Below are 27,685 nucleotides of genomic sequence, written 5' to 3' on the forward strand. Positions count from 1 at the left end.
GAATGGTTTTGCGTTGGGGGCAATCTTATAGTTTACACGGAAGTTAGCGTGGCAAAACGGAGACTTACTTTTGCGGAGACAAACTTGCATGCATTGGTTTCGACTGCAGGTATTGTGTGGGCAAACGTTTAATGCTCGGAATATAACGAAAGCATTTTTCTTTTTGCTTTAATCTTCTTCGCCAGCGACCCCTAGCCAGGCAAGGCCCTGCAAGTGAGGGAAAAGAAGCTCCTGGCGTTCTAATTGCTGCCAGAAGACAGGCAAGAGCCAGCCGGTGGCGCTACAGCTGCGGAAGAGGCCTGCTATCTGAGGCTCGTCAGGAGGGCCCCGGAGGCTGGAAACGGAACCCAGACATGTCGGAACGGGGCTGACGCTTCCTCACCGCCCCAGGAGTGAGGTGGGCGGCGGCAACGACTACAACTACCACGGCTGCAGCTGCGCTCACTGCCCTTAGGCCCCGCGAGAAGAGCGGGAACAGCAGAAGTGGGTGGCGACAGCGAAGGAGGAGGAAGAGGTGGCTGAGGTGGAGGCAACCGCGGTGGCAGACTGGGTCCCTCCTCGGGAAGATGAGGCGGAGGCCCGGGGAGCTGAGCGGGCTGAGCTGGGGTGCTTTCCTTTCAGCCACCAGGGCAAGATGGCAGCGGCCGAGGAGGCGGTGGCAGCAACAGCAACCACAGAGGCTAAGCCCGGCTTGAGAGGCGCCTCCTGGTAGAAGCGCTCCGGACATGCCGAGGGCTGCGGCGGCAGCAAAGGCAGCGGGGACTATAGCGCTGCCGGATCTGTGAAGGTGAGAGACTGGAAGGAAGACAGCCAGCCAGCCAGCCAGCGCGACCAGTCTTCTTTTCCTCTCCTCTCCCACGGCGAAGTTGATCCGCCTCCTTTTTCTTGCCTTGTGTTTGGGAAGTTGTTGGGAGCAAAATTGGTGCTGAAGGGGGGGGGGGGGAACCTAGGAGGATTATTTTTTTCTTTCACCCTTGAACTCCATTGCCTCTACAGCGATTTTTTTTTTTTTGAACTCCTTTGTTTTACATAGGGCACAGGGACCTCATAAATAAAGGGCTTTCCTTGAGGATTGCGTTTGGAATGTGATCTAATTGTGTTGCCATCTTGGCTGCTCCTTTTCTGGTATAGTGGTGGAGTTTGGGTTTTCAGAAGGGGTTAGAGAGTTCTCATGCAATCAGACCCTATGCGTGTTGACTCGGAAGCCACACTCAATTGGACTTAATTCACAAACAAAAATGCATGGCCTTGCTGCTTTAAAGAGAGTGGAATAATTTATCGGGGCTTTATCTCATTCTCAGCTAGGTCTCAGCCACTTTCTATGCCAGTATTGAGCCCTGGAACAAGTGAAGTAGGCGTATAGTGTCTGCGTGTACAGACTACTTGGTGGTTCAGCTGGAGTGGCCCACAACGAGTCCCTTGCATCTGGGGTGAGGAGAAAGGGTTGTTAGGTAAGAGGGCATGGTTTCCAAAGTAGGTTTGAAGCCTGGCGGCTTTCAAAAAACTACACCCACCAAGGTGCACACGGTAAAAAAAGTTTTGAATTCTGGTATGGATCGATGTAACTAATTTTGGCAAACTTCTGTTTAACACTGCTGCACCCCCCCCCCCCCCGTGTCACCTTTAAAATGTTTACAGGGGACGGAGGCTTTCTGTCACCAACAGAAATGAAAGGAAGCGGTAGTGTATAAATAGTATAGTCCTATTCTACGCATTCATCTCATGTCGTTTTGGGTAGCGTTTTCCCCCCCTCCAGGAACCAGAATTTTCTTTTATGCTTTTTCGCTCACTTCCCCGCCCCATTTCATTATACTCTCGCTAGATGAGCCTGTTCGGTCTGTGTAAAACTAACCTTTAGGATTCCTGCGCATGAAAGAAGAAATGTGACACGACTGCTCCGCTTGCAACTTGCTGGGGCAGCAGGAAGGCGTGGTCGCTGAGTACTCTTGTTACCAGGGATTATTGCTTTCCTTTGGGACTCGGAGGTAATTTGCAACTGTAGTTTTGTGAAAGTAATGTCTATTTCCACGTCAGAGGGGGAAAAAACTAACTGAAAATGGTATGTGTAGTCATCGTGCTGTGGGCAATTACTAAGGATGTCTTTAAACTGATGTTAGGTTTAACAGTAAGGGTTTAAAAGTAGTTGGTTTTAAAAAAAATGTTGTGACATGTTGTACTTGTTATGAAAAAGTATCAAAATGTTACTCTTCGGGTTGTGACCTATTGTAGGGATGTAATATTGTTACTCAGTGGCCAGGTTAATAGGATAGCTTCGTTTATGAAGTTAGGGTATGTTTCATTTTAGTTTTTATTTTAAAGAAATTGATTGGGTGAACATTTATGGTGTAATTTCAGTCATGGGGGGTGGTCTGCATTTTTTAAACACTGAGGCTGTGTCACACAGTTGTTGGCAGTCAGGAAGACTATTTTCAAGAGGACTAATAAGCTCTTATTATAAAATCTTTTTTCTGAAGAACTAGTAATCTGAATTAACTTTTGAGAGGCAATTTGTGCATATTCTCTAGGCTAGATGTTGCGTTATCTTGGCTGGAGATGGTGGTGTCTTGTTCTAATGTGCCTTCTGAAACCGGATACTTGGCTATGTATGCAGCTAATTTTGTAAGTGCATTTATATTAAGCTATGACTATGCCCTAAATGCTATATAAAGTGTACTCTTCATCGTTGACACTTTTTTTCCTGTTGTGTTAGGCTTAATGCTTTTTTTTTTTTTTTTTAAACAAAGCTAAAATAGTGGTCATAAACTTTTTGTGTACTTCCTTCAACAGGTAGTTCAAGCTTTTTATGGGCTACTGCAGTTTTACTTTTCATAGAGACAAAAATCTTGAAATTGGTTGTTACACCTGCTTATAAGGGTAGGTTAAAAAGTTGTGTGGAGTATAGCTATGATTTTGAGAACTATAGTTCTCTGGCTATAATGAAGTTTACTGTTTTAAGTCCATGTGCATGTTGCATTAGACAGGGGTGTTGAACTCATTTGTTACATGGGCTGGAGCTGACCTAAATGGGACTTTGTGGAGCCAGGCCATGCGTGTCATAAAATGTAATGTCAGGTAGCAGAAATATAAACTTTTTAAAGGTACAAACACAAAGGTTTTTTTTTTTTACTTAAAATACAAACATGCTTAAAACTGTGGTGGTATTTTGTTTAAAATGGAAAGGTTGGAGAATAGTGGGATTGGCAATGTAAGTTTTAAAATAAAACTTCAAGAAAAAGCACAAGGATCACAGCAGAAACTAAAAATATGAAATGCTCTGAGCCTAGGAAAGCATGAAATGACTGGGCATTGCAAGCTTCTCTCCCCTCCCTCCCCTGGTCTACTTAGATTGGCAGTGGCTCTCCAGTGTTAATATCGCCCTTTGGCTGTGGTTAGAGTACTCACTAGGCACCAGTTCTCAGGTCCATTCAGCAGAGACAAGCTGGCTCAAAGCATTAGCTCTTTATTTGCAAGGAGACCACTCCAGCAAGGAACAGCTTCAACTGACCATACAAATACTAGAAAGTGAGTTCTGCTCCATTGAAATACATTGCAGCACAGAAAAATGTGGAATGGATTTTCCATTAAGGTCTCTGGGTCCAGATAGACTACTCCCATAGTAGTCTATCTGGATATAGAGGCCTTAATGGAAAACCCATTCCACATTTTCTTTGCAGCTTTGTAAACCCAGAAGAGCTTCCTGCTGAAGCAGGCAAGGACAAGGCAGAAGGAGCTGGGAACTTTGACAGCATCTGAGCTTCAAAGGAGGAGGGCAGGAGGAGGGAGAAAAGAGCCACAGGCGTTATTAAAGTCCTGGATGTAAGTTTGATACCCCTGCATTAGAATCTTGTAGAAGCATTTTCATAATATATTTGGAAACTTTTTTTTGTGAGCTTTCCAAATAAATATTATTACAAAAATGTATGGTGACAACACCGCAGAATTACTGAAGTTCCCAGTTCTAATGAATGTCTCATCAACCCGACAGTTTAAAAAGCGTGTAGCTAGGTCAGGGCTGTGGCATGTAGAAATGTAATGAGTGTATGAATGAGTCAAGACTTCTTCAGAGATTACTATTCTATGGAAATATATTACACTGATCATAGACGCACAGTAGTCCTGTGCACACTGCACAAGTATAATTGAACACAGGGAGATTTACTTCTTAATAAACATGCATAGGTTTGCTTCATAAAGGTAAATACATGGTGAGTTGCATTTATATTTTCTGAGTATAAGAAATAGAATTGTCATTGTTTTGGGATAATTAAATACCCTAATATGTGCTAAAATTTAATTTTTAAGCTGTGTAATCTAATGTTCTCAAAAGATTGGGTTTGACTGCAGTTATTGTAATATAAGCTAATGTGGGTAAACAATTCTTGGTAGGTAGAAATTTTGGCTTGAACAGCAGAAATAATTAACTCTTACACTTTTGCACACTAATTACTATATTAAGAAGTGCTACTTAATTACTAAGCTAACTTCATTGTCTGTTATGCACTGGTTGTTTTCCCACCATTTGGCTCTTTGAGGCATCTTCTGTTATAAGTAATTTTGTCTAATTGCACCCCCACTTGCATCCAGAGGAAAGATACATTACAGGTGAACTGAAATTGGAAGCCACTGGGCCTAAACTGATGACCTTATGGGTGCTGGACGGAATCACATTTGTTAAGCTAAAAACACAGAGTATTTTTAACTGTGCAATTCATATTTTCCTAAATACCCATGGATAATAATGATTTCTATAACAACTAAAACATTATGGCTTGTAACCACATAAATCCAAATATGCAGTTGGCTTGTGCTAGAAAATATTTTTCAAGTAGTGTTTTCATTTGGTTTTAATAATAATCAAAATCCTGTTGATTCCATTAATATTAGTCCTCTGAATACATGTGGCTGGAAAACCCTACTGTTGCTATGTAAAATGCTTGTGGACTCAAAAAAGACAATTAAAAATGTGTCCTTCATACCATACTCTTTCCCCATTGACCTATAAAGCTTAATATGCCTACTCTGTTCTTATTAAACTGTGCTAATATTGCATCAACATACTCTGAGCTGTAGGGGAGAGTATTAACACAGTATGTTTACTTCATGCTGCAGTTTACATTGGATTAGTTTGTGACAAAGTTATCTGATCTTTTTTCCCTCCAGAAGTCTTGAAAAAATCATAATTGATTGTTCGGGTTGTTAATTTAATCTGTGCCTTTGAATAAAATAAAGTTGGAGAAAAATAGGGAAATGTGTTCTCAGTTGTTAAAATGCTATGTTGTGTCAGAGACCTGAGTACAAGGACAGTTGTGCAGTGTTTCAAGGAAATGAAGGTTATGTGAAAAAAGCAGGATAAAAATGGTCTTAGTAAATAAAGAACAGCTTGAAGTAGCCTACAGCAGGGGTGGCCAACGGTAGCTCTCCAGATGTTTTTTGCCTGCAACTCCCATCAGCCTCAGTCAGCATGGCCAATGGCTGGGGCTGATGGGAGTTGTAGGCAAAAAAATTCTGGAGAGCTACTGTTGGCAACCCCTGGCCTACAGGAAAGGTTAAATTTCTTTGCTGAATTGATGATCCTGAACATGGGCTCTAATATATTTGCTTGCAGTGCTGATACAATGTTGAGTGTTGTTGTATTTCAGTATCAGAGCAGTTGAGATATCTTATTTTTATGTTGCAGCAACTCTCAGGGTTGTAAATCTACTGAAGTCCACAGTTATTGGTGCTTGCTGGCTTTCACAGTGCACCAGACATTTTTGCATTTTATAATATGCTTTTCAGCTTGCTTGGATTGGAGTGTAGGTGCTTTAGCATGCCTCAAACTGCTTTCCCTGCAGCAAAAGTGGAGGCAAGTACAACAGGCCTAGACTGGAGCATATGTTGGAAGATTCCTGTTCTTACTCACTTGTAGAAAATTTATTTTGCTAACAGGCGCATCTCTCTTAAAGTATATTTACAAAAATAAATTCTCCTATTTATTATTGATGATAAACCTAGAAGGAATTTTCACCCCCAAAACTGAAAATATTTAGCTGGTGACCTAATTTAGTTATCAGCTGTTAACTTGAGCATGTTTATGAGATTGCCCTTATAGCTTTCATAAATGTACCATTGAGTTAAAGATAATAAAGCTTTGCACTATTTATGTATGGGTTATGCCAAGCTGGAGCCCCATCCTTGCCATCTGTTCTTCCTCTCCCTTCCCCCCTCCCTTGTAAGGGCTGTTTTGTCATGGTGAACTAGATGTGAAGTGAGAGGTATATGTGGTGAAAGGCAGCAAGGACTCTTTATTGATGGTGTGGCTTTTATCGTATCTTGAGTTGGCTATTTTAATGTGTTCAATTCTGGTTGAGTGATGTACCATTTTCTTTAGCGGATCTGAGCGCCAATTTGGAAAGGAACTGGAGTCCAAATGTGTAGCTCTTACCTTATGCCCTGAAATGAAAAGAAGTTTGTGTTTCACCTTTTTGGATTACTTTTAATTTTTGTTTCTTTTGAGTTAATGTACATAAACTATTTTAATTCTATACGAAAAAGATAAAAGTTGATATAGGTGGCTGCACTCTGGAGCTAACAAATACCAGAGCTGCCAAATTCTTTCCTTACTGACTATTTTTCCATGGAAGCTGTAACCATCCCAAGCAGCAGTTTTTGCAGCTTTTCTCCTATGGATGGAAAACCATATATAGCTCATACCATTGTCCAGTCTAGCTCAGTTCTGTGACTGGCAACAGCTATCAAAGATTTTCCCCAGCATCTGAGATCCTTTAACTGAGAATGCCAGTGATTAAACACTGGGACCTTTTGCATGCAAAGCATGTTTCTTATCATTCCTCTGCTTTAATTGCAGCTTCCCATAGCTGCTTTTTTGAAATCGTTGAGAGACTGTTCTGCGCACTTTGCATGGAAAAATCTTTTCTCCTCTAGAGTAAGAGGAGGAGAACGATGTGTATCTAAAAACTGCAACATAGCAATCCTGTCTGAGCATCTATAGCTGTGCCAACATGGGTGGAATTTTTGCTCAATGTTGCTATATCTGTACTTATACGAACATTAGTGGGACTTCAGTCACTGTATTGTAGTCTTGTCTACGATGCTTCCATCTCTCTCCAGCCCCCCCCCCCCCGACAGTTGTGATAACTAATGGTGTATTGTGGGTTTGAGTCAGAATGTGTAGTGGTTAGAGTGTCAGTCTGGGACTTGGGAGACCTGAGTGTAAATTCCCAGTCTTCCATAGATGCTTGCTGTGTGATCTTTGGATCAGTAACACACTCTTAGCCTAACTTACCTCACAGGGTTGTTTTGATGATAAAACAGAGAAGTGAACAATGTATGGTGCTTTGATCCCCATAGGTGCAAAAGATGTGGTATGAATGAAGTAACTTAATTAATAAAATGCATATTTACTAATCTTTGAATTAGAAGTATAAATATTAGTGAACTGTATTACAAGGTCATCCATTTTTTTCCAGAATAGACAAAGTTCCTACAAGTGTTGGACCCTGGTATTCTTCAGTGATAATGGACATAAAATGCATTATTTTAACTTGTGTATTGGGCAAAATACATGAATGGGCTGGTACTGAGGTATTTAATTCAGCACAGTATGATTGTTCTAGGCTTGTCCTGTAGTACTTGGGCAATTGTAAATATTCTTCAACATTATTTCAGAAACAGGAACTGGGACATTCTTGTGTATTTATATTATGCTTGTTCTCACACTGTGGCAGCATTATTTAGCTCTCACTTTTTAAACACAAAGGAGAGATGAGAGGAAAACAGTGCAGGCAAAAGGAAATGGAGAAAAAAGCAGGTCCCATTTGAGTTTACGTGTACAATCTGGGGCTACAGAATTTAAAATTTAACAATAGAGAAGGTACTAAGTTAGACTGGGTCTGTCACATGATTTAAAAGCAGAGATTGTGTTTATATGAAAGGTACTAGAATAATGTAGTTGTAATTTGTCATAACACCTATCAGTTCAAAGGCAATGCTTCATTCACAAAAAAATAACACAACCTGTAATTTCATAGTCTGATGCTTTAGGAATAATGCCTGTGACTACTACATCCTTGTGCAATACCATCAAAATTTATCTGTTTTACACTCAGAGGCATAACTTCTAGAAAGTTGTGAAAGGGGATTTAATTGAAAACAGCAGTTACAGTCTATGTGTGTTCATATTTGCAACTATTGAAAAGGCCTGAATGACACACACATTGATTTACTAGCACAGCTACAAAAAGAAGGGACTGTGCCTGGTAAATAGAGATAGTTGAGATCTTCATATGCTTCCCTTAAGTAGCAGGAGGTTGTGGATTCTTGCAGAGCAAATTTACTCAGCAATCTCACTTGCATGCCACCCGACTTCCAATACTATCTGATCCCAAGCCAGCATGAGTAGCAGAGTTAGGCACCAAGTTTCTTAAGTAGTCTGCCAAGTGCTGACCTCCCAGTGAGGTGGGTGCTTGTTGCCCTGTTGCTGTTAGCCTCAGAAGGATTTGAGTAGCTCCAGGTGAGTTTCATACATGTCAGTAGTTCTTCCTCTGGGGCGGAGGCCATCTTGTGGGTGATTCCCATCCTACTTGTACGGAGACAGGACTTGAAAAAACTTCACTTCCTGCTGGGAGTCACCCACAAGCCAGTTCGTTTCCTTCCTCAGTAGGGAGAGCATCTTCAATAGGCTGTGCCTTATTGTTCTTTACTATTTTAAACCCTGTTGTCTCTTTCCACCTTTCTAACTTACCTTCTTTCTGTGGATTTGTATTGTCTTTTTTTAAAAAAGTTCTTTCCTCTCATATCTGGTTTTTTTGTATCTCTTCGTCCCCCTGTTTCTCCTTCTCCCGTCTGCCATTTTGGGACTCTGGGGCACTGTTCCTCGCTTTTTATGAAGAAGTCAGGGGGTGACAGTTTTCTTTTGGAGGGGGAATACCAACCCCTTGAGGAGCGAACTGCGCCTGGAGCTGGCATGTCCCAAACAAGAGCTGCTTAGGTCTCCATATCGACACTGTAGAAACATGGCAGAATGGAAAAGCATGCCAAAAGTGGCCACTTAGAAATGGCTGGGCCAGAAGCCGTCGTGATACAACGCAACCCTAGAGGTCTCCAGGAGGGTGAGCCAGGTCCATCGGGCAGGTCCGGTAACAGCACGGTTTTGGCAGTCGATACCCCGTCACTTCTAGATTTGGGTGCACATGGTGCTACACCTTACTTCCGAGGAGACCCATCTGAAAACATGCAGGGCATTTCCCAGGGGGATCTTATGCTCATGCTACTTCCCAGAGATTTTTTCACAACCCTGACTGAGCATGTTAGGGAAGAAATGCAGGCTTGCTTGAACAAAAGAAGGAAAAGAAGGCACAGATCTTCTTCATCAATTCCCTCTCACTCCCCCCTCGAAAACCTAAGAAAGTTCCTAGTGGTGCTTGGCTCACTAAGACTGCACAAAAACAGGTGCCTCTGAGGGGAGAAGAGCAGGAAAGTGTTTCTGGGTCCAGGGATGATGACAACCCTAATGGGTCTGACAAGGAAGAGAGGGAATGTTGCTCTGAGGAGGAAACTGTGGACATAGAGGTCCCTGAGCAGTCTCAGAGATTTTTTAAAAATGAAGATCTCTCTTTATTACTGTGTAAATCCCTAGTCACCTTAGACTTACATGACAACCCAGACGTTGAGGAGGAGACTCATAGTAAAACTAAAACTAAACGTAAGGAGGGAGACTTGGAATTTTTTCTAAAAAACCACTTCCCTTGCTAAGTCATTTCCATTTCCCACCTTCTTCCAGAGACAGATGAGGGCGGAATGGAAAAAGCACTATGCCAACAAACAGTACCCGGGGTTTATTAAGAAGTTACATAGGTTGTATTCTTTTACTAATGAGTTGTTGCAAGTTCCATTAGTGGATGCTCCAATATTGGCACTTCACAATCAGGTCTTGTTTTCTGAAGATGGTTAAGGGGCTCTGAAAGACAACCTAGGTAAGAGGGCTGACGTGGCACTGCAGCAGAGTCATGAGGCGTCTGCCATGATCATCAGGGCATCATCAACGGATCCATGGTAGCCAGAGCGTCCATTGTATGGATGAGAAAGCTGATATCCATGATTCCTGAAGATCGACATCGCATGATAGAAGGGACTCATCGAATTTTGAAAGCCATTGCATTTCTAACAGATTCCACCTTGGATTCTATGGTTTTGCATCTAGATCCATAGCATCTGCCACGGCAGCACGTCGGGCAATCTGGCTGAGGGCCTGGTCAGCAGATTCTCTTTCTAAGAACATTGTGTTATCCTATCCGTTTCATGGAGGCTTATTGTTTGGTGAAGCCCTGGAGAAGATCCTAGTAGAGTCAAAGGACAAGAGGAAGGCGATGCCAAAATTAATTCAATGTCAGAATCACAGGCAGAATTACCAGTAGTCCTTTTGTACACAGCGAACGCTCCCTTGTTTTCGACAAGATAACAGGTCCCAATGAAACTCGGGGAAACAGCCATTTTGTTGCCAAGGTTTTAACAAATTCAATAGATCTGGAACCAAACAGCACGACAAGACCGACGGAGAGGGAAAGAACCCCAAAGTATGACTATGCATTGGTTTCCATTGGGGCACGCCTGCTTCACTTTGCAAATCAGTGGCAGGGATCTACAGCGGATGCGTGGGCCAAGGAAATTGCCCTAGACGGATACAAAATGGAATTCCAAGAATTCCCTCCTCATCAGTTTCTACCCTCTCCTCTACACAACAACCCTAAAAAAAGATGGCGAATGTTGAACGCTATTCAACATCTCACTGAGAGCGGAATGATAGATCCAGTCTCGGAGGAAGAGAGGTACAAGGGAGTTTACTCCATTCTATTTACAGTCCAGAAAAGATCCGGAGAATGGCAAGCTGTATTGGATTTAAAGTTTGTCAACTAGTTTGTTATCACCAAATCCTTCAGAATGGAGACACTCAGATCAACAGCGGAAGCCCTGCAGCCGCAAGAACTTTTAACCTCTGTGGATCTGACGGAAGCATATTTGCATGTCCCCATCTTCCAGAGTCACAGACAGTTCCTCCGGTTCTGTTATGACTCACAGCACTTCTAATTCAGAGCGATGCCGTTGGAACTAGTGTCAGCTCCCCGAGTGTTTGCCAAGCTCTTGGTCAATCTAGTGGTCATCCTGAGAGAACAGGGGATTTACATTCACCCCTACTTAGATGACATTCTGATCAGGTCACCTTCAAGGGAGGATGCTTGTTGGGTCACGGCCAAGACCATGGATCAATTTCAGGACTTTGGATTTCTGATCAACGGACAAGAAGAGTTCACTAGACCCTTCACATCTCATCGAGCACTTGGGAGTCATCATAGACACCAACGCACACTGGGTTTTTCTTCCTCAGTCGAATGCACAGAGGATCAAGGAAACTTTGGCCGCTGTAATATGAAGCAAGGATTCTTTGCTTCTAACCCTAGCATCTCTTCATGGGTTTATGATATCCACACTGGAGATGCTGCAGCAGACTCAGCTTCATGCAAGACCCTTACAAGATTTTCTCCGTCCATACCAGACATTGATTTCCAGAAAGAGAGATTTATCTCTATGGGTTCCACTAGTGGTCAAGAGCAACCTGAGTTGGTGGACCAAGATGTTGAACCTGACGAAAGGGAGACACTTCTGGATCCAGACTTTCACTCAGATTCATGCAGACGTCAGTCTCCAGGAATGGGGCACAACCTGTCAAGAGATTCCAGTACAAGGTTTTTGGTCTTCATAGGAGGCCAAACTTCCCATCAACCTACTAGAGTTAAGAGCAGTAAGACTGGTCTTAATTCATTTTTCTGCAATAGTGTCGAACTCTCATGTGCTGATCAGGACAGACAACATTGCGGCCAAGTCGTACATAAACAAACGGGGGTTCGAGATCAGTCAGACTTGCCAAGGAAGCATCTCTACTGTTCAAATGGGCGGAGAGTCACCTCCTGTCCATCAGGGCAGAACATGTAAAGGGAGCACTGAACGTTCAAGTGGATTGACTGAGCCGACAACAGATTCTTCAAGGGGAGTGGTCCCTCAACAATTAGATCTTGAAGGAAATAGTCAACCGATTTGGTCTTTCCAAGGTAGATCTTTTTGCTTCCCCCAACAATTACAAGCTAAATTGTTTCTACATCAGGTATTTCCATCCGAAAGCGGAAGTGACAGATGTTTTGACAGCTCAATGGCTGGAGGAATTGTTATATGTCTTTCCACCTCTACTATCTCGACTAATCAGGAGAATTCGCTCGCTCAGAGCAGATCTCATTTTAGTGGCACCATATTGGCAGAGACAACTGTGGTTTGCAGCCCTCATGGAAATGTCAGTAGAGCAACCACTACAGCTACCACTCTCAGCAGACTTATTACATCAAGGACCGATTCTACACCTGCGTCCAGACTGGCTCAAGCTAACCGCCTGGAGGTTGAAAGAGCAAAATTGCTTCAACTAGGCTATTCAGAACAGGTATTCAATACGATTTTGGCTTTAAGAAAGCCATTCACTATTAGAATATATAACTCCACCTGGAAGGCATTTGTTCGTTGGTGCTGCAGGAAGCAGGTCAATCCTATTTAGTCATGGATGAGGTCCATTGTACATTATCTGCAGGATGGTCTAACCACGGTCCTGAAAGCAGCAACGCTCAAGAGACAAGTAGCGGCACTAGCTATAGTTTTGCTGAGGGTAGACAAAGGTAGTCTGACAAGACACCCTCACATTACTCGTTTTCTTTGCAGTGTGTCTTTATCCCAACCTGCTCAAATTCATTGATTCCCTACTTGGAAACTCAGTGTAGTTCTGTCAACTCTGACCAGAGCACCCTTTGAACCCCTCGAGGACATTCCCGTGACGATTCTGCGCATGAAAGTCTTATTCTTGATAGCCGTGACATCGGCTTGAAGGGTGTCCGAACTGGGAGCATTGTCCGTCAAAAAAGAACTGTGCATATTTCATAAAGGTAAGGTAGTTCTTTGGATGGACCCATCATTCGCTCCGAAGGTAAATTCTACGTTTCATAGAGTGCAAGAAATCTATCTACCATCTTTTTGTTCTAACCCAGTCCATCCAAAAGAGAAAGTCTGGCACACTTTGGACTTTAGAAGGGCCTTAAAATGCTTCATTTTGTGCACACAAAAGTTTCAACAAACAGATGCATTGTTTATCAATTTGGTGCCCCCACACAAAGGGGAAAGAATGTCTAAGGCAGCTATCAGTAAATGCATGAGACTTTTCATCGCAGAAGCATATAAAGCCCAAAGCATACGAGTACCAAATGGTATAACAGCTCATTCCATTAGAAGTGTGGCCACAAATGCAACGTTGCCTAATAGAGTTTCTCTAGAAGAAATCTGTAGAGCAACAACCTGGTCATCCACGACTACCTTCATCAAGCACTATAAGATAGACGTGTATGATTCCGCAGATGCAGCATTTGGATGAAAAGTTCTGCAGCGGATTCTGAAGAGCAATGATGGGGAGAGCCCTCCCAATTCCTAGGGACACTGCTTTTAGATGTCCCACAAGATGGCCTCCGCCTCAGAGGGAGAATGACCCTTGGATACTCACTGTGAGGGGTCCTTCTCCTCTGGGATCAGGAGGCCATCTTGGCCCACCCTGGCCTCCGTCATTGCTTATTCAAACTCCTGGTATTTTAGAGCAACAGTCAGTAGAAATGCTAGTTCTAGGGCGGATTTGTTCTACCTATCAATGTTGTTTTTTCATGAATGTTCTTTCTGAAGTTATATGTTGCTTTTTCTCATTTGTTCTTTCTTGGTAGTTTTTTCTCCTCATGCTTAGGTGTTTTTCTCAGTATTTTATTCTTCACAAGCTACTGCTGGCTGGAGTTACTGAACTGGCTTGAGGGTGACTCCCAGCAGGAAGTGAAGTTTTTTTCAAGTCCTGCCTCCCTACAAGTAGGATGGGAATCACCCACAAGATGGCCTCCTGACCCCAGAGGAAAAGGACCCCTTAAGGTGAGTATCCACCTATTTTGTTACAAAATTGTTAAAGATAATCTTATCCACAAAATGACAGAAATCTGGATTGATCTGATGGTAATGGAATCTGGCATATATGTGATTAACATTACAATTTTAGGTTTACTTAACTGTACAATAGGTTTTATTAGAAATTCCTGTTTTAACTTTTTATTTACTTTTGGATTTGAATATTTTGACTGTAATTTTTGAATTCTGTGAATATGGTTAGTTCTGTTGTATACCAATGCATGTTTTGACGATTGTTACATCCTGATTGAGCTTAAGACTTTTGGTCATAGAAGCTAATAAATTAAATGGAATTGCATTAAAAACATGGTAGTTTGGGGCTAGGGGACCACCAGCAAGTTGCTATCTGAAGAGTGTAATGCTGTCCTGGAGACATAACGGAGGAGACTGTCCTGCACAAACATTGGTCTCTGGTTGCTCAAGGCTTTTTAGGTCAATACCAAAACCTTGAATTTGACTTGGTATTCCACTGGGAGCCAGTGTAGCTGACACAGGACTGGATGTATATGTGCCGTCTGTGATGTTGCCATCAGGACTCATGCTACCGCATTCTGGACCATTTGGAGTTTCTGAGTCATTCTCAAGACCAGACCATTGTAGTGTGAGTTACAGTAGTCTAATCTGGAGGTGATCGTTGTGTGGATTACTGTGACTAGGTCAGGGGGTGACAGGAAAGGGGCCAGTTGCAGCGTCTTTCAGAGAAGAAAAAATATTTTTATCTACCGAATAGGATTCGATAGAAGATACCATCAGAGATGCTTAGCTGTGCAGTTCTCAAACTCCAGTTTGGAGCCAGTAAGAACTTGGGACAGGTGAACATTTTTATCGTAGCGTTTAATGGCTAAAAAGGAATATCTGTTACGGCAGCAGGTCATAAAACAGCTAAGTTGGGGAATGTTTTCAAAATGAAGATAAGTTCAAAAAAGTTTTCAAAATAAATTGCTGTTTACAATGTTAAGTGTAGTATCTTCTAAAAATGAAACTTACATAGATCTCAGTTGTGAAAAATACGTGTGAATAACAGCTAATAAGACTGCACTTTTACGTAGAAAACTATGAATAATCTTCCTTGACTAGTGATTCAAATAATGATTTATATCAGTTTGAATTAAATCAATTCCACCCTGGTTTTGGGTGTATGAAATAGTATATATCAAGGGTGGCCAACGGTAGCTCTCCAGATGTTTTTTGCCTACAACTCCCATCAGCCCCAGCCATTGGCCATGTTGGCTGGGGCTGATGGGAGTTGTAGGCAAAAAACATCTGGAGAGCTACCGTTGGCCACCCCTGGTATATACTATTTGAAAACATTTGGTAGGCTGCCTCCAAGTAACTGATTTTATTTTATTCTTTCTGTTGAGAGCTTTGATTTTGCGCAAGCAGTGTACATATTTTTTCTTGTTGCATATGAACTTATTACCGTACAGCAAAATCAAACAAATGAGGATTTTGTTACCATTAGTCATATTAGCATCATATGATTGAATCAGCATTATAGTATGAATAACATTGTACTTTTTCTAAATTGCTTTTGGGATGCATGACTCTTAGAAATTAGAAATTATTTTTTGGGGGAGGGGTAGCATAATTTATTTTGTAGTTGTTGTTCAGAGAGTATTCCAGGTTGATGGGTATAGCTCAGTAGTAAATAGTCCCTTCCATCTCTGTCTCTTGGGTAGTGGAACTTAATGACTTTTTCAAGGCCTAAGGCAGAGGGAACCACTGCTGGATGGCTTGGATGATGAAGGGCTAGGTCAGGGGTCTGTGGGCCCTATTTGGCCCCTGGAGGGTTCCTATCAGGCCCACCAGCCACTCACAGTGGTCTGTTTCTTTTCCCACCTCTCTTGCTTTCTTCTGCATTGCAGTTTGCTTTGCCAGGCTTGTTCAATCACACAGGAGGTACAGAACAAAGCCTCCATTGGCTGAGGAAGGAGGGAGCGAGAGCCTGCTTTTGCAGGCCTTCTCAGACCACAGCAGAGTTACTGAACCAAGCCTCTCTTCCTTCTATTAGCTGAGGCAACTCCCCCTCCTCATCTCCTGGATCCCCCTTTTCACTGTATTCATGCCTACATGATCCAGTCTTTCTTAGTAGGAAAGCAGTGTGAAATATTTAGATGAGGAGTAATAAGCCAATGGATTAGGCTGAGAGTGTTTGTCCTAAGTTCACCCAGCACATTTCCTTTGCAGACTGGGGGTTCTGAATTTAGACTTCCCAGGCTGATAGTGACCATTATACCATTGCTACCTCTCTATTCTTGCACTGCCACACAGGAGTTGTAGTTATTTCTCTGGAGAAGACTACATTTTTGTAGACAACACATAGCCCTCAGTCTGTGTCATGGTGCCTTCTCAAGTTCTTGACCAGCACAAGAAGCAATTTATGTATAAAAGCTTGCAATGCCCAGCCATTTCATGTTTTCCTCTGGGTCTTAGGCTCTGACCATGAGATTTCTGTAATGAATGTTGATAAATGCAACATACAGATACACACCTGAACAATACCTGAACAGTATACTCAAGAATGTTACAGCACAGACATTGTCTCCAGCTTTTGATGCAATAATTCAGAGCATCAGGTGTCAGTTATCAGACTTAAATAAACAAAATGTTGCAAGAGTGCTAATCTTTTAAGCATGTTTTATTTTAAGTTTAAAAAAATTAAGTGTTTCCTTTAAAAAAAAAATCTCAGCTACCTGGCATTACATTTTATGACAAACATGGCCCAGCCTAACAAGGTCTCATTTATGTCAGATCTGACTCTCATAACAAAGGAGTTCAACACCCCTGGGCTAGATGGGCCATTGCTTGGAGTTTAACACAGCTTCTTATGTACAGTTACTCTGATTTTCTAACTCTAGAATTGTTTCACACTGATAAAATTCACATCCATGTAGTCAAAGGAATAAACATAAATCCATTTTAATGATCTTGTAGTAGAATTTCTCAGGCAAAATAATACTTGGGTTAATTTGGAAATAATCCCTGGGTGAATTTGCTACTTCATCTGTACATATGCATAGAGAAGTGGCTGTACAGCTTTGTCCTCTAAGGCAATGGTTCCCAACCTTTTTGGCACCAGGGACTGGTTTTGTGGAAGACAATTTTTCCACAGACTGGTGGTGGTGGAGGGAACCGCGCTGGGGTTTTTGATGCCCCAGGCTGCCCCCTGCCCACGCCCCGTCCCTTTCCCCCATGGGGATCTTTAAATGGGGGGGGGAGACTGGGGCTGCTTCTGCTGCCTCCCTGCCAGGCAGCAGAAGTGGCTAATCTGCCTCCCGCTCCCATTTAAAGATGCCCGTCGATCAGCTGATTGGTGGAGGTCTATAAATGAGGGCAGGCAAAGGTTGCAGCACTGATGCCCCTTCTGCCTGCCCAGGACCTGGGTGGACAAAAGCAGTGGTGTGATTTCATTCTGAGGCTGCCTCCCCTGCAAGGAAGGTAGCTTTGGAGCAAGGTTGCACTGCCTCTTTCATCCGCCTGGGCAACCAGGCCACAAGGCAGAGATGCCATTGCTTCTTTCGTCCGCCCGGGTCCCAGGTGGGCGAAAGGGGTAGTGTGGCACCTCTGCTTTGCAGCCCGGTTGCTAACAGTTGGTCCATGGCCCGGGGGTTGGGAACCCCTGCTCTAAGGACGTGGTTGCTTGTACAGTAGTAAATAGTGTCCACTAAATAAAGCCACTTACAGTTTGCTTTCTGTGAGAAACAACAAAAAAGGACCCAGGGTACTTCAGAAATCTGAATTTTGCTGTTGGGCATTTTGTCTTTTGTTTTTACTTCAAGGCCATTTACCATACTTGGGATACACCTGTTCATGGTAACCTGATGGCCCTTCTTGGAAACCTGGAGAGATAATATTTATGACTGTTAAAAAATATCCCAAGATACAAAAAAAATAGAAGTGGTCTATTTTAGATATTTCAAATTTATGGAAGTTTGTTAGTTGATAACTTAGATTGAAAACATAATTATGTTTTTAATAAAAATAGCTTTGTAAAGGAACCATACTAGTTTGAGTTATTTAGTATGCTAAAGGGAAAGAGGAGATCTGTGCAAAAGAAACATACTACCTCATGTCAAACTCTGGATGTTTTGGTACTGTGAAACATGGTGATACCTGCTACCGCCAGCACTTTTGTTTCTGTGAAAATCTTTCTACTCCTAGGTAGATTGGAATTTGGCGTACAGCAGAAATATATACTCCGTATGCTATATGTGTAACTTTCATTGTAAGGTTCTTTAATACTGTATTGCTGCCTTGCTTCACTTTACACTTACAAATTCTTTCCTGTTCAGGAGATCATGTTCATTCGCTATTGATTTGCATTTTCTTTCCAAATATATAAAATATTTTGTCTATAACTCTGAGATTTGTACTCTGTGTAGTGAATACATGAAAACAGGAAATGTCCATTTTCCTATTTAAACCAATTAGTATTTACTTTACAAACTTACTGAATTTATTTCACGTGAAGTGTCCTGAATTCCACCAAATAATTGTGGGAATTACAGTTTAGTAGGTGTTTAGCAAATGGCTTATCTAGTCCACCATCTTGTTTGCCATGTCGCCTGATCACCTGCTACTTAAGGCCAAAGCATTGCAGTTCCCTAGTAATTGGCATACTGCTTTCATACATGGAGACCTACCTCATTCATCCTATGTGCTGTACATAATATAAACCTCAATCGTGTCTCCATCCATCCCAGTTGGCTTTTTCCCACAAAAGGAAACCTTCAAAACATTTTAGTCTTTCTTCATTAGGAATGCATTCCAGCTTAATAATTGTAGTTGCCCTTTCCTGCACCTTTACAGTATCCTATTTCAGAGGGGTCAATTAGAACTGTAGAAAGTTTTGAAACATGACTGCACCTTGTACCTGTATGGGGTCATTACAGTATTAGTTGTCTTGTTTTAGTTCCCTACCCTAATAATCCAAAGCATAAAATTTGTCTTTCTCAAGTAAGTTAACCTTTTTCAAGCTAGCCACCAGGACCCCAAAATCTCTTTCTAGTCACTACCTGTTCTGACTCTTTCAATTTGTATATATAAAATTTAGAATTCTCCCCCACCATGTGCATTAACTAATTCCATTTTTATTGATGCTCATTTATAGTAGGCTTCCCAATCCCCAGGTCCCAGCAGGGGATCCCCTGTTTTTACAGGCTTCCCCCCGCTCCCAGCCAGCTGGCCGGTGGGGGAAGCCCCTCCCCCACAGCCGCAATGTACCTCCAGATCTTCGGCAGGACCTGCAAACAGGTCTGGTTTTAAAATGTGTGTGTGTCTTTAAATTGAAGCAGGAAGTACTTCATGGGGAAGGGTTAACAACAGCAGACATTGTCAGAGGGCAGCCCCTCCGTTTGTTTTGCTTTCATTTCAGACAAGTGAGTGTGTGTGTAAAAGAGAGCAATGTAGCCCCTGTACTTTCCAGACTTCATTGTGGAGGCACCAGAGACAGTTAAGCGTGTATGTGAGTGTGAGAGAGAAAGAGGGGGGAGGGGAGGGAACTCTGTTATTCCCTATGGAGACTTATTCTCATAGGAAATAATGGAGAATTGATCCACGGGTATCTGGGACTCTGGGGGGGGGCTGTTTTTTGAGGTAGAGGCACCAATTTTGCAGCATAGCATCCAGTACCTCTCCCCAAAATACCCCCCAAGTTTCAAAAAGATTGGACCTGGGGGTCCAATTCTATGAGCCCCAAAAGAAGGTGCCCCTATCCTTCATTATTTCCTATGGAGGGAAGGGATTTAAAAGATGTGTGGTCCCTTTAAATGTGATTGCCAGAACTCCCTTGAAGTTCAATTATGCTTGTCACACTCTTGTTCCTGGCTCCACCCCCAATGTCTCCAGGCTCCACCCTCAAAGTCTCCTGGCTCCACCCCCAAAGTCCCCAGATATTTCTTGAATTGGACTTGGCAAACCCTAATTTGTACTGATATTGCCTGTGTGCTCAATTTGGAGAAATTTTCTTTGAACACAATTGTAAAGTTTGATCCTTTTCTATTTATTCCATAATGTCTCAGTTTTCAGTGGCCCACAGGAAGATACCCAGGTGGGATTAGCAGATCTGTCTATTTTTGTCTGGTCCATTTTGGCTATGCCTAATACTGACCTCCTGTCTTATATATGGTAGTTAGCTGCTGCTAAACTTCTGAAGTCTGGTTCCAGTGTGGAAGTCATATAATGAACTCCTAGTAATTGGAGAAAAGTAATTGCATTCCATGGGATCACTGCTATAGACCCAGTCTCAGTAGTAACAAACAGTGAACATGTTTGTTGCTTAGAACATGGCTGGTTTAGTACCACCACATGTTAACAACTGTGCCAACCAAGAGCATATTGATTGGATACAAAAGTAGATTTCTAGCAAAGATGAAGTACACTTGCTCTTAGAGACTTTAGATGCATTCAAGATTAGTTATATCTTAAGAAAAAAAAACTATTTTGACAAGTAAATTATTGTTGGAAAGAAATGTAGAAATAAGGTTCTTCCGTGCTGTTTTTACTGTTTATCATTGTCATGTTTGCATATTAAGATTACTGGTAATGATCAGCAGTACCTGATCATGATTAACTTCATGTAAGTCTAGTAAATGTTTTTATGTTCTGTCTAGTACCAAAGCATTGATGCCTTTATTTTGGTGCATATCAGTCTGTTATGTAACTTTGTATTCTGTAAGGGAAACGATACAGTCACAGTTAATAATTAATGGTGGTCAAGTTTGGAACAGTTTGTACTTTTCAAGATTGTTGTAAAGTGTGCCAAGATTGTTAGAGCTAAATAACTTTAAGTATGTGCTCAAATAAATCTATAATAGTTCTTTGCTTCTCTAGTGTACTTAACTAATAATAATAATATTAATATATGGAGAAATATTAATTTTTATGTACATTTTAAGTAGAAGTACCATGTGCAGCTCTTTTAGGAGAACAAGAGATTCTGAGGATTTGCTCATTTAATGTTGTAGAAACTTGGAAAATTGCTGAACCATTTATTCATGGAATTTGGTGTGTTGCAATCAACTTCTAATGTCAGACTAAATAATACTCCAGTCAACAGAGGTAGAAAAACACTTTCACTCTCCCTTCTTTTCCACTGGATTGACCATTCCATGATTATTCCTATTGCAGAGAAATTTAAACTTTTTCATTCCATTGGGTGATAGGGATTATCAGATGGCTGTAGGCTGTGAGGCAGGGTGTATGAATAATAATAATAAAACTTCAGATTTATACCCCGCCCTTCTCTCTGAATCAGAGACTCAGAGCGGCTTACAATCTCCTATATCTTCTCCCCCCCACAACAGACAACCTGAGGGGCTGAGAGGGCTCTCCAATAAGCTGCCCTTTCAAGGACAAGTCCTGCGATAGCTATGGCTGACCCAAGGCCATTCCTGCAGCTGCAAGTGGAGGAGTGGGGAATCAAAACAGTTTCTTCCAAATAAGAGTCCGCACATTTAACACCTACACCAAACTGGCTCTCATAAGGTACCTTTGTGCCAATAGTATCTCTGTTTTAGGTTCCAAAGTGGCCTATGAGTGTACAGAAACTAATACTAGTTATTTCAAGTCATCCAATATTAATAGGAAAATTGTTATATGGACAGGTCATAACCAGGTAGGAATACAATATACAGGTGTTTCTGTATGAACACTGGAAGCCTTCAAGAAAAGCTGGGAAAATAGAAGTGCTCAATATCAAGGGAGACTGTAAATACACAGGATGTATCAGAAAAGAGATGGAATTGTGAAATAAGACAGTTTTTTCAAAATATAAAACTTAAAGAAAGGATATTGTAGTGTTTTATGTTTGGAGGCAATAGTTTGATAAACTGGACAAAGAAACAATTTTTTCACAGAACTGGAAATACCAGTTCCAAAAAGTAATACACTACTGGGAACATATTAAAACGGAAATAATCAAAAGAGAAATTAAGAGTATCATGCACTATTGTACTCATACTGATTGGTTAAATGTATATTAAGGTTGTAATGAAGACACAGCTTTTATAACTTGCCAGATTGCCTGAAGGTGTGGGCTGGGTTGTCATCAATATGCTGACGACACCCAGCTCTATCTGCTTATGGACGGCCGGCCCGCCTGCGCCCCAGAAAATCTGGACCGGGCGTTACAGGCAGTGGCTAGGTGGCTTAGGCTGAGCGGGCTGAAGCTGAATCCGGCGAAGACAGAGGTCCTTTGCTTGGGTCGCTGTGGCCCGGGAAGGGAAATCCCCCTGCCAGTTTTTGACGGCGCGCCGCTGACAGCGTCGGGCAGGGTCAAGAGCCTGGGGGTGCTATTGGAGCCTTCTCTGACGATGGAGGCTCAGATAGCAGCCACTGCCAAGTCCGCTTTTTTTCACCTTAGGCAGGTGAGGCAATTGGCCCCCTTCCTGGAACGCGATGACCTAGCAACAGTGATTCATGCTACGGTCACCTCGAGGTTGGACTACTGTAATGCCCTTTACATGGGGCTACCCTTGTGCCGGACCCGGAAACTGCAGTTAGTGCAGAACGCTGCTGCCCGGCTGCTACTAAGGCTCCCAAGATGGGAGCACATTCGGCCGGGGCTCCGGGATCTGCACTGGCTGCCAGTAATATTCTGAGTCCAGTACAAGGTGTTGGTCATTACCTTTAAAGCCCTATATGGCCTAGGACCTGCCTACCTTAGGGACCGTCTGTCCCCACACGTTCCCCAGAGAGTACTACGCTCGGGTTCACAAAACCTGCTGGTAGTCCCCGGGCCAAAGGAGGCCCGTCTAAAATCCACCAGGGATCGGGCCTTCTCAATAGCGGCACCTTATTGGTGGAACCAGCTGCCGGAGGAGGTGCGGGCCCTGCGGGACCTAGGACAGTTCCGCAGGGCCTGTAAGACAGCCCTCTTCCGGCAGGCCTATAACACCTAACTGATAATGAGAACATCTCTGGATGGAACAAAATGCTCTTATAGACCGCTGGTTTTATTTTATCTTGTTTTATTAATTATGGTTTTAATTGTACTTGTAAATGTTTTAAATTGAATTGTGTGAATTATTATGTTGTAAGCCGCCCTGAGACACTTCGGTGAGAAGGGCAGGATATAAGTCCATTAAATAAATAAATAAATAAATAAAAAATAACAGATTGTTCTTTAGAACAGTAGTGATGAAATTAAGAGTGAAGAGATGATCCTTGATTTAATCTTGGTGGTGTCTAGGAGTTGGGATGAGATGTGTTGTCATGCTGATTAGGAATAGTGTCTACTGTGCTATCAGATTCAGCATACAGGCAAGTAGAAGGTTGCTCAGAAAGTCTAGCATAATCAGTTTCAAGGGAGTAAATGTCTTAATTATGTGGATTAGTTAAAAGGAGACCAAAAGGGAGTTGGAAGGGTCAAATCTATCATGATGTTGGCAGGCTGTTTAATACCATATTGTAACAGAAGTTAAGATAAAAGTATATTACCGTAATGATTGTGGGCCTGTTGTGTCCCCATGTCGTAAAATTGTATGCTTCTGTGGCCTTAAAACTAAGGTGGATTTTTATTAGCTTAGTAGAGAATTCCCCCCACCCCCATGTTGTAGAAAGGAAGGGCCCATGGCTCAGTGATAGGGCATATGCTTGGCATGCAGAAGATCCCAAATTTGATCCTTTGCATTTCCAGTGAAAGAGATTTAGGGGTGGCCTGATGGCCATTTACGGCACTTGAGATCACTTGGTCTGGCCCTTGGGAGATTGGTGGGTCTCCCTGGGCCACCTGGCGGCCTCCCGGGGGCCCGGCTGGCCAGTGAGGATTGTGGGGCCCAGCCGTGCTGTGCAGCAGCCTCCCCAGGGCCTGGCTGGCCAGCCAGGATCATTTCAGGGCCTGGAAAGGTCACTGTCAGAGTTCAGGTAGCTTCCCCCCTCATTTTTAAAATTTTTCTTTCTTTCTAGTTCTTCCCCCCATTTTGTTGTTTCCCTTTCTTTCCCCTTTCTTTATTTCCCTTTCTTTTTATATCTTCATTCTCTTTATTCCCCTTTTTATTTTCCTTTATTATCGTTTCTTCCCCCATTTCTTCATTTCCCTTTCTTTCCATTTCTTCCCCACATTTCTTTATTTCCCTTTCTTCTCCCCTTTATTTTTCTTTCTCCATTTCTCTGTCTCTCTCTCTCTTTCTCTCTGTGGAGCCCGTGGTGGGTATTGTGCTGCTGGGGTATGTGGGTACCTTTAAGAGTCTGCTGGGAACAGCTGCAGTTTTCTCATGAAGGGTGGGAGGGGTGGGGATGGGAGCCAGCTTACACCAGTTCAGTTTGCACTTGATTACCCAGATGGTATGGCATAATATGCTTGTGAATGCGTGATCTAATATGCTGATACTGGGGGATGTGGTCTAATATTCTAATGAGTTCCTGCTGGGCTTTTTCTACAAAAAAAGCTTTGGACCTAGGCATTTGCCTAGAGCAGCAGGTTGTGTGTGCCAAATTAGGCATTCCTCACATTACTTCAAATAGAAAAACAATCATTTGCATTAATTTTGCCAGCCTGAATCATTCTTCCTTGGCAGAGCACTGTTTTTTAAGTTGATAATTTTGTATGGCCTGAAATGATGTTATAAATATCCAAATGGCCCTTGACAGAAAAAAGGTTCCTCACCCCTGGAAGATAGAAGGTTATGTCATCCAAGATCCTGGAGAGCCACTGCCAGTCTTAGTAGATAATACTGACTTTAACGTGGTCTGCCTCAATATAAGGCAATATAATAACATGTAAGGAATTAGCTCTTTTATTCCTCCCGAGAACTTTAGGAGAGACAGAATGCAGGATTGTTCCTTGAAGTTTTGGAGGCAAATGGCGAGCAATCCTGAACCAGAGGAAGGGGATCTGAGAGTCTCAGCCAGTGGAGGAGCTTGGCTCTGTAGCTGTGATTGGGATAGCCTAGTGCAGCAAGAGCTCTCCCAATCAAAGCTTGAGCTATGCCAGGTTCTCTCAGTTACACAGCAGAGCTACAAACAGAGCCAATCTTCTCCATTGGCTGAGTCTCCTCCCTCCCTGTCCCTTGGGGAAGAGAGAGACGCTGCTTTCCTCAGCTGTCTTGAAGCACCTTTAAGAACAGCACAGTTTTGTTCAAGGTAGGTAAGAGCTGTTTTCTCCCTCTCTCATATATGGGTACAACTGGGTTCCCTCCTCCTTTTCAGTATATTCTCACTGTCATGATCCAGTCTTTCTCAGTAGGAAAGCAATGTGTAGATGAGTGTGGCGGACCAGTCTTGCATCTGCTGGCTGACCCCGATCCTGCCCAGCCCTTCCTGGTATACTGACCTGAAAGGGCTGTTCCACTTTGCTGCCTCAGGGTATTCACTGCCACCACCATCCCTGTCTAGGCTCTGGAGAGTTGGCAACCAGCCACTGTGCCACTTCTCCACCCTAGGGATTCAGCAACCTAGCATTCCAAGCAGTTGGGTGAATTATGTAGTACAGAGGGATTCCACTTTAAACAAACAGAACATTTATTTAAAATTTACAACTATTTACAGACATTTTTTAAAGAGTGAACAGAAGAAACAAATCAAAGTAGGGGGGGGAAATGCTCCTTCTCTCCCTGATATAATACTTGACCTAACTGAATGTCACGCAGGGCAGGCACCTCAGATTGTTGCAAGCCTGACTATACCTTCTGAACTAACTGATCTCCAAGACTGAACTGACTGACTTCCCGCCCAAAATCTCCTATATAAAATGCAGTTCCCGTGCAGGAACTGGTCTACCCTCCTGCAACATTCTGGGAGATAGGTCTGAAGGACTTCCTGTGTCTCTGGGAGGCTCCCCCCAGAATTGCTGATTCCAGACGGGGCGGGGGGGAGGGGGAAGGAGGAAGAGACTAGGCCAAAGCCTGCTTCCAGTTTGAGAGACTCCTCCAACCACTCCCAGACAAACACAGGCCTAAAATGGTGTTTCTCCACAATGAGGAATAACAAGAAGACAGTGAGGAGACGACTGTGGATTTTGAATTTAGGCTCTACAGATAGTAGGCTGATACTGACCACAGTACATTGCTGTCTCTCTATTCTTGCACTGCCTCATAGAAGTTATTTTTCTAAGAAGACTATAGCTACGATAAATACATAGCCCTCAGTCCTGTGTCATGTGCCTTCACATGTTCTTGACCAGCATACTAAGCAACTTGTGCACAAAAGCTCACAATGCCAGCCATTGCATGTTTTCCCCTGGGTCCTAGGGCACAGAGCATTGACCATGAGATTGGCAATAAATCAGAAGTAGATTTGCAATTCATAGATACATACCTGAACAACACCTGAGCAGCATACTCATTGCTACAGCATAGACATTGTCTCCAGATTTTGATGCTATAATTCAGAGCAAGTGATGTCAGTTATCAGAGATTGTTACATAAACACAATGTTGCAGTGTTTTAAGTATGTTTTATTTTAAGCAAAAAAACCCCTTTGTGTTTGTCTGTTTCCTTTATAAAGTTTATATATCTGCTACCTGACATTACATTTTACAACACACATGGCCTGGCCCAACATGGTCTCATTTGTGTCGGATCCGATCCTCATAACAAATAGTTCAACACCCCTGAATTAGACAAACCAATACAGGTTCCTTTGCTTGGTATTATAGTGCTTTATCACACTTTGTCATTGTGTTTAAATGTAATCTGTCAATAGTTTTTCTGACCTTACTGACTCAGTCATCCAACCAGGCCACTTCTTCTTGTAATAAAAAGAGGGGTCTGGCAAGGAATCAAAGTGTGAAGCGAGGAATAACCTGTCCCTCTAATCAAATCCTCTAATCCAGGATGGTGGCAATGGGAAGCTCTAGCCTCCTAGTTTGTTAAGGAGGGGGAGAATGGGAGAAGAAGCAGAAAGGGGTGTGAGGAGCAAGGCAGTTGGCTGCCCAGGGAAGGAGCTCTGTGGTGGATTCCTTCCTCTTCAGGTGCCCCTTCTTGTGCGACAACTACATATTACAAAGAAATCTATTTATAGGCAAAAATAAGCAAGGCAAGTATCATGTTTGTTGGTCTAGCCATACACTACAAATTGAAAGCTCCTGCAGAGGGGTTTAATCTGTCACTTGCACTCATTTTTACTTCCTATTTCTGCTATCAACATTTTAAAGAAGAAAAGACATACCTGTATTGGGACCAAATAATGGGACAGGATTGTTGCTATCTTCTTGTGCTTTTAGGTGGTGTCTGGTTGGGTATGATTGAATATAGAATTAGAGATATTCAAACACCTGTTCTGTTCGCATCCTGTTTGAGAGTGGTTAAGAGCAGCGGACTCTAATCTAGAGAACCAAGTTTGATTCCCCACCCCTCCTCATTAAATCTGCTGGGTGAAGGGCTGTAGCCAGGATTTCAAATTTGGTGGGGCACATGGCTAGCCCCCCCCCCCCCCCAGTTTGGTGGCCCCAGAAGGGCTCAGTACTGCAAGCTGCCTTGAGTTCTGCAAGCTAACACCCAAGATGCCTGTTGTGGAGAGAGGAAGGGAAGGGGATTGGAAGCCACTTTGTGACTCCTTAGGAGTATAAAAACCAGCTCTTCCTCTTCTTCAGTGGCAGAGAGGCAGTCAACTCAATTGACAGTATATTTGCCTCTTTGTACTCTGTTTGCTCCTTGTAGCCACCAGAACCCAACTGCCAGTAGATGAAGGATCTCCTGCTGGTTGGATTTCGCTGTGTATC

General features: G+C 42.7%; 1 protein-coding gene across 6 annotated transcripts in view; it reads left to right on the forward strand.

Moving 5' to 3' along the window:
* The first annotated feature begins 256 nt into the window (after positions 1-256).
* HIPK3 (homeodomain interacting protein kinase 3) overlaps positions 257-27,685 on the forward strand; it is a 144,999-nt gene continuing 117,570 nt past the window's right edge. Inside the window, exon 1 of one of the 6 annotated variants that reach the window (XM_060262830.1) lies at positions 257-1,985. The gene's annotated coding sequence lies outside the window, so the exon portion shown is untranslated. Of the gene's footprint in view, positions 2,060-27,685 lie in introns of all 6 variants that reach the window. The other 5 variants (XM_060262828.1, XM_060262831.1, XM_060262829.1 and 2 more) reach the window with 5 other exon arrangements.

This window comes from Heteronotia binoei, chromosome 21, assembly GCF_032191835.1.
Source record: "Heteronotia binoei isolate CCM8104 ecotype False Entrance Well chromosome 21, APGP_CSIRO_Hbin_v1, whole genome shotgun sequence".
NCBI classification, from domain to species: Eukaryota; Metazoa; Chordata; class Lepidosauria; order Squamata; family Gekkonidae; genus Heteronotia; species Heteronotia binoei.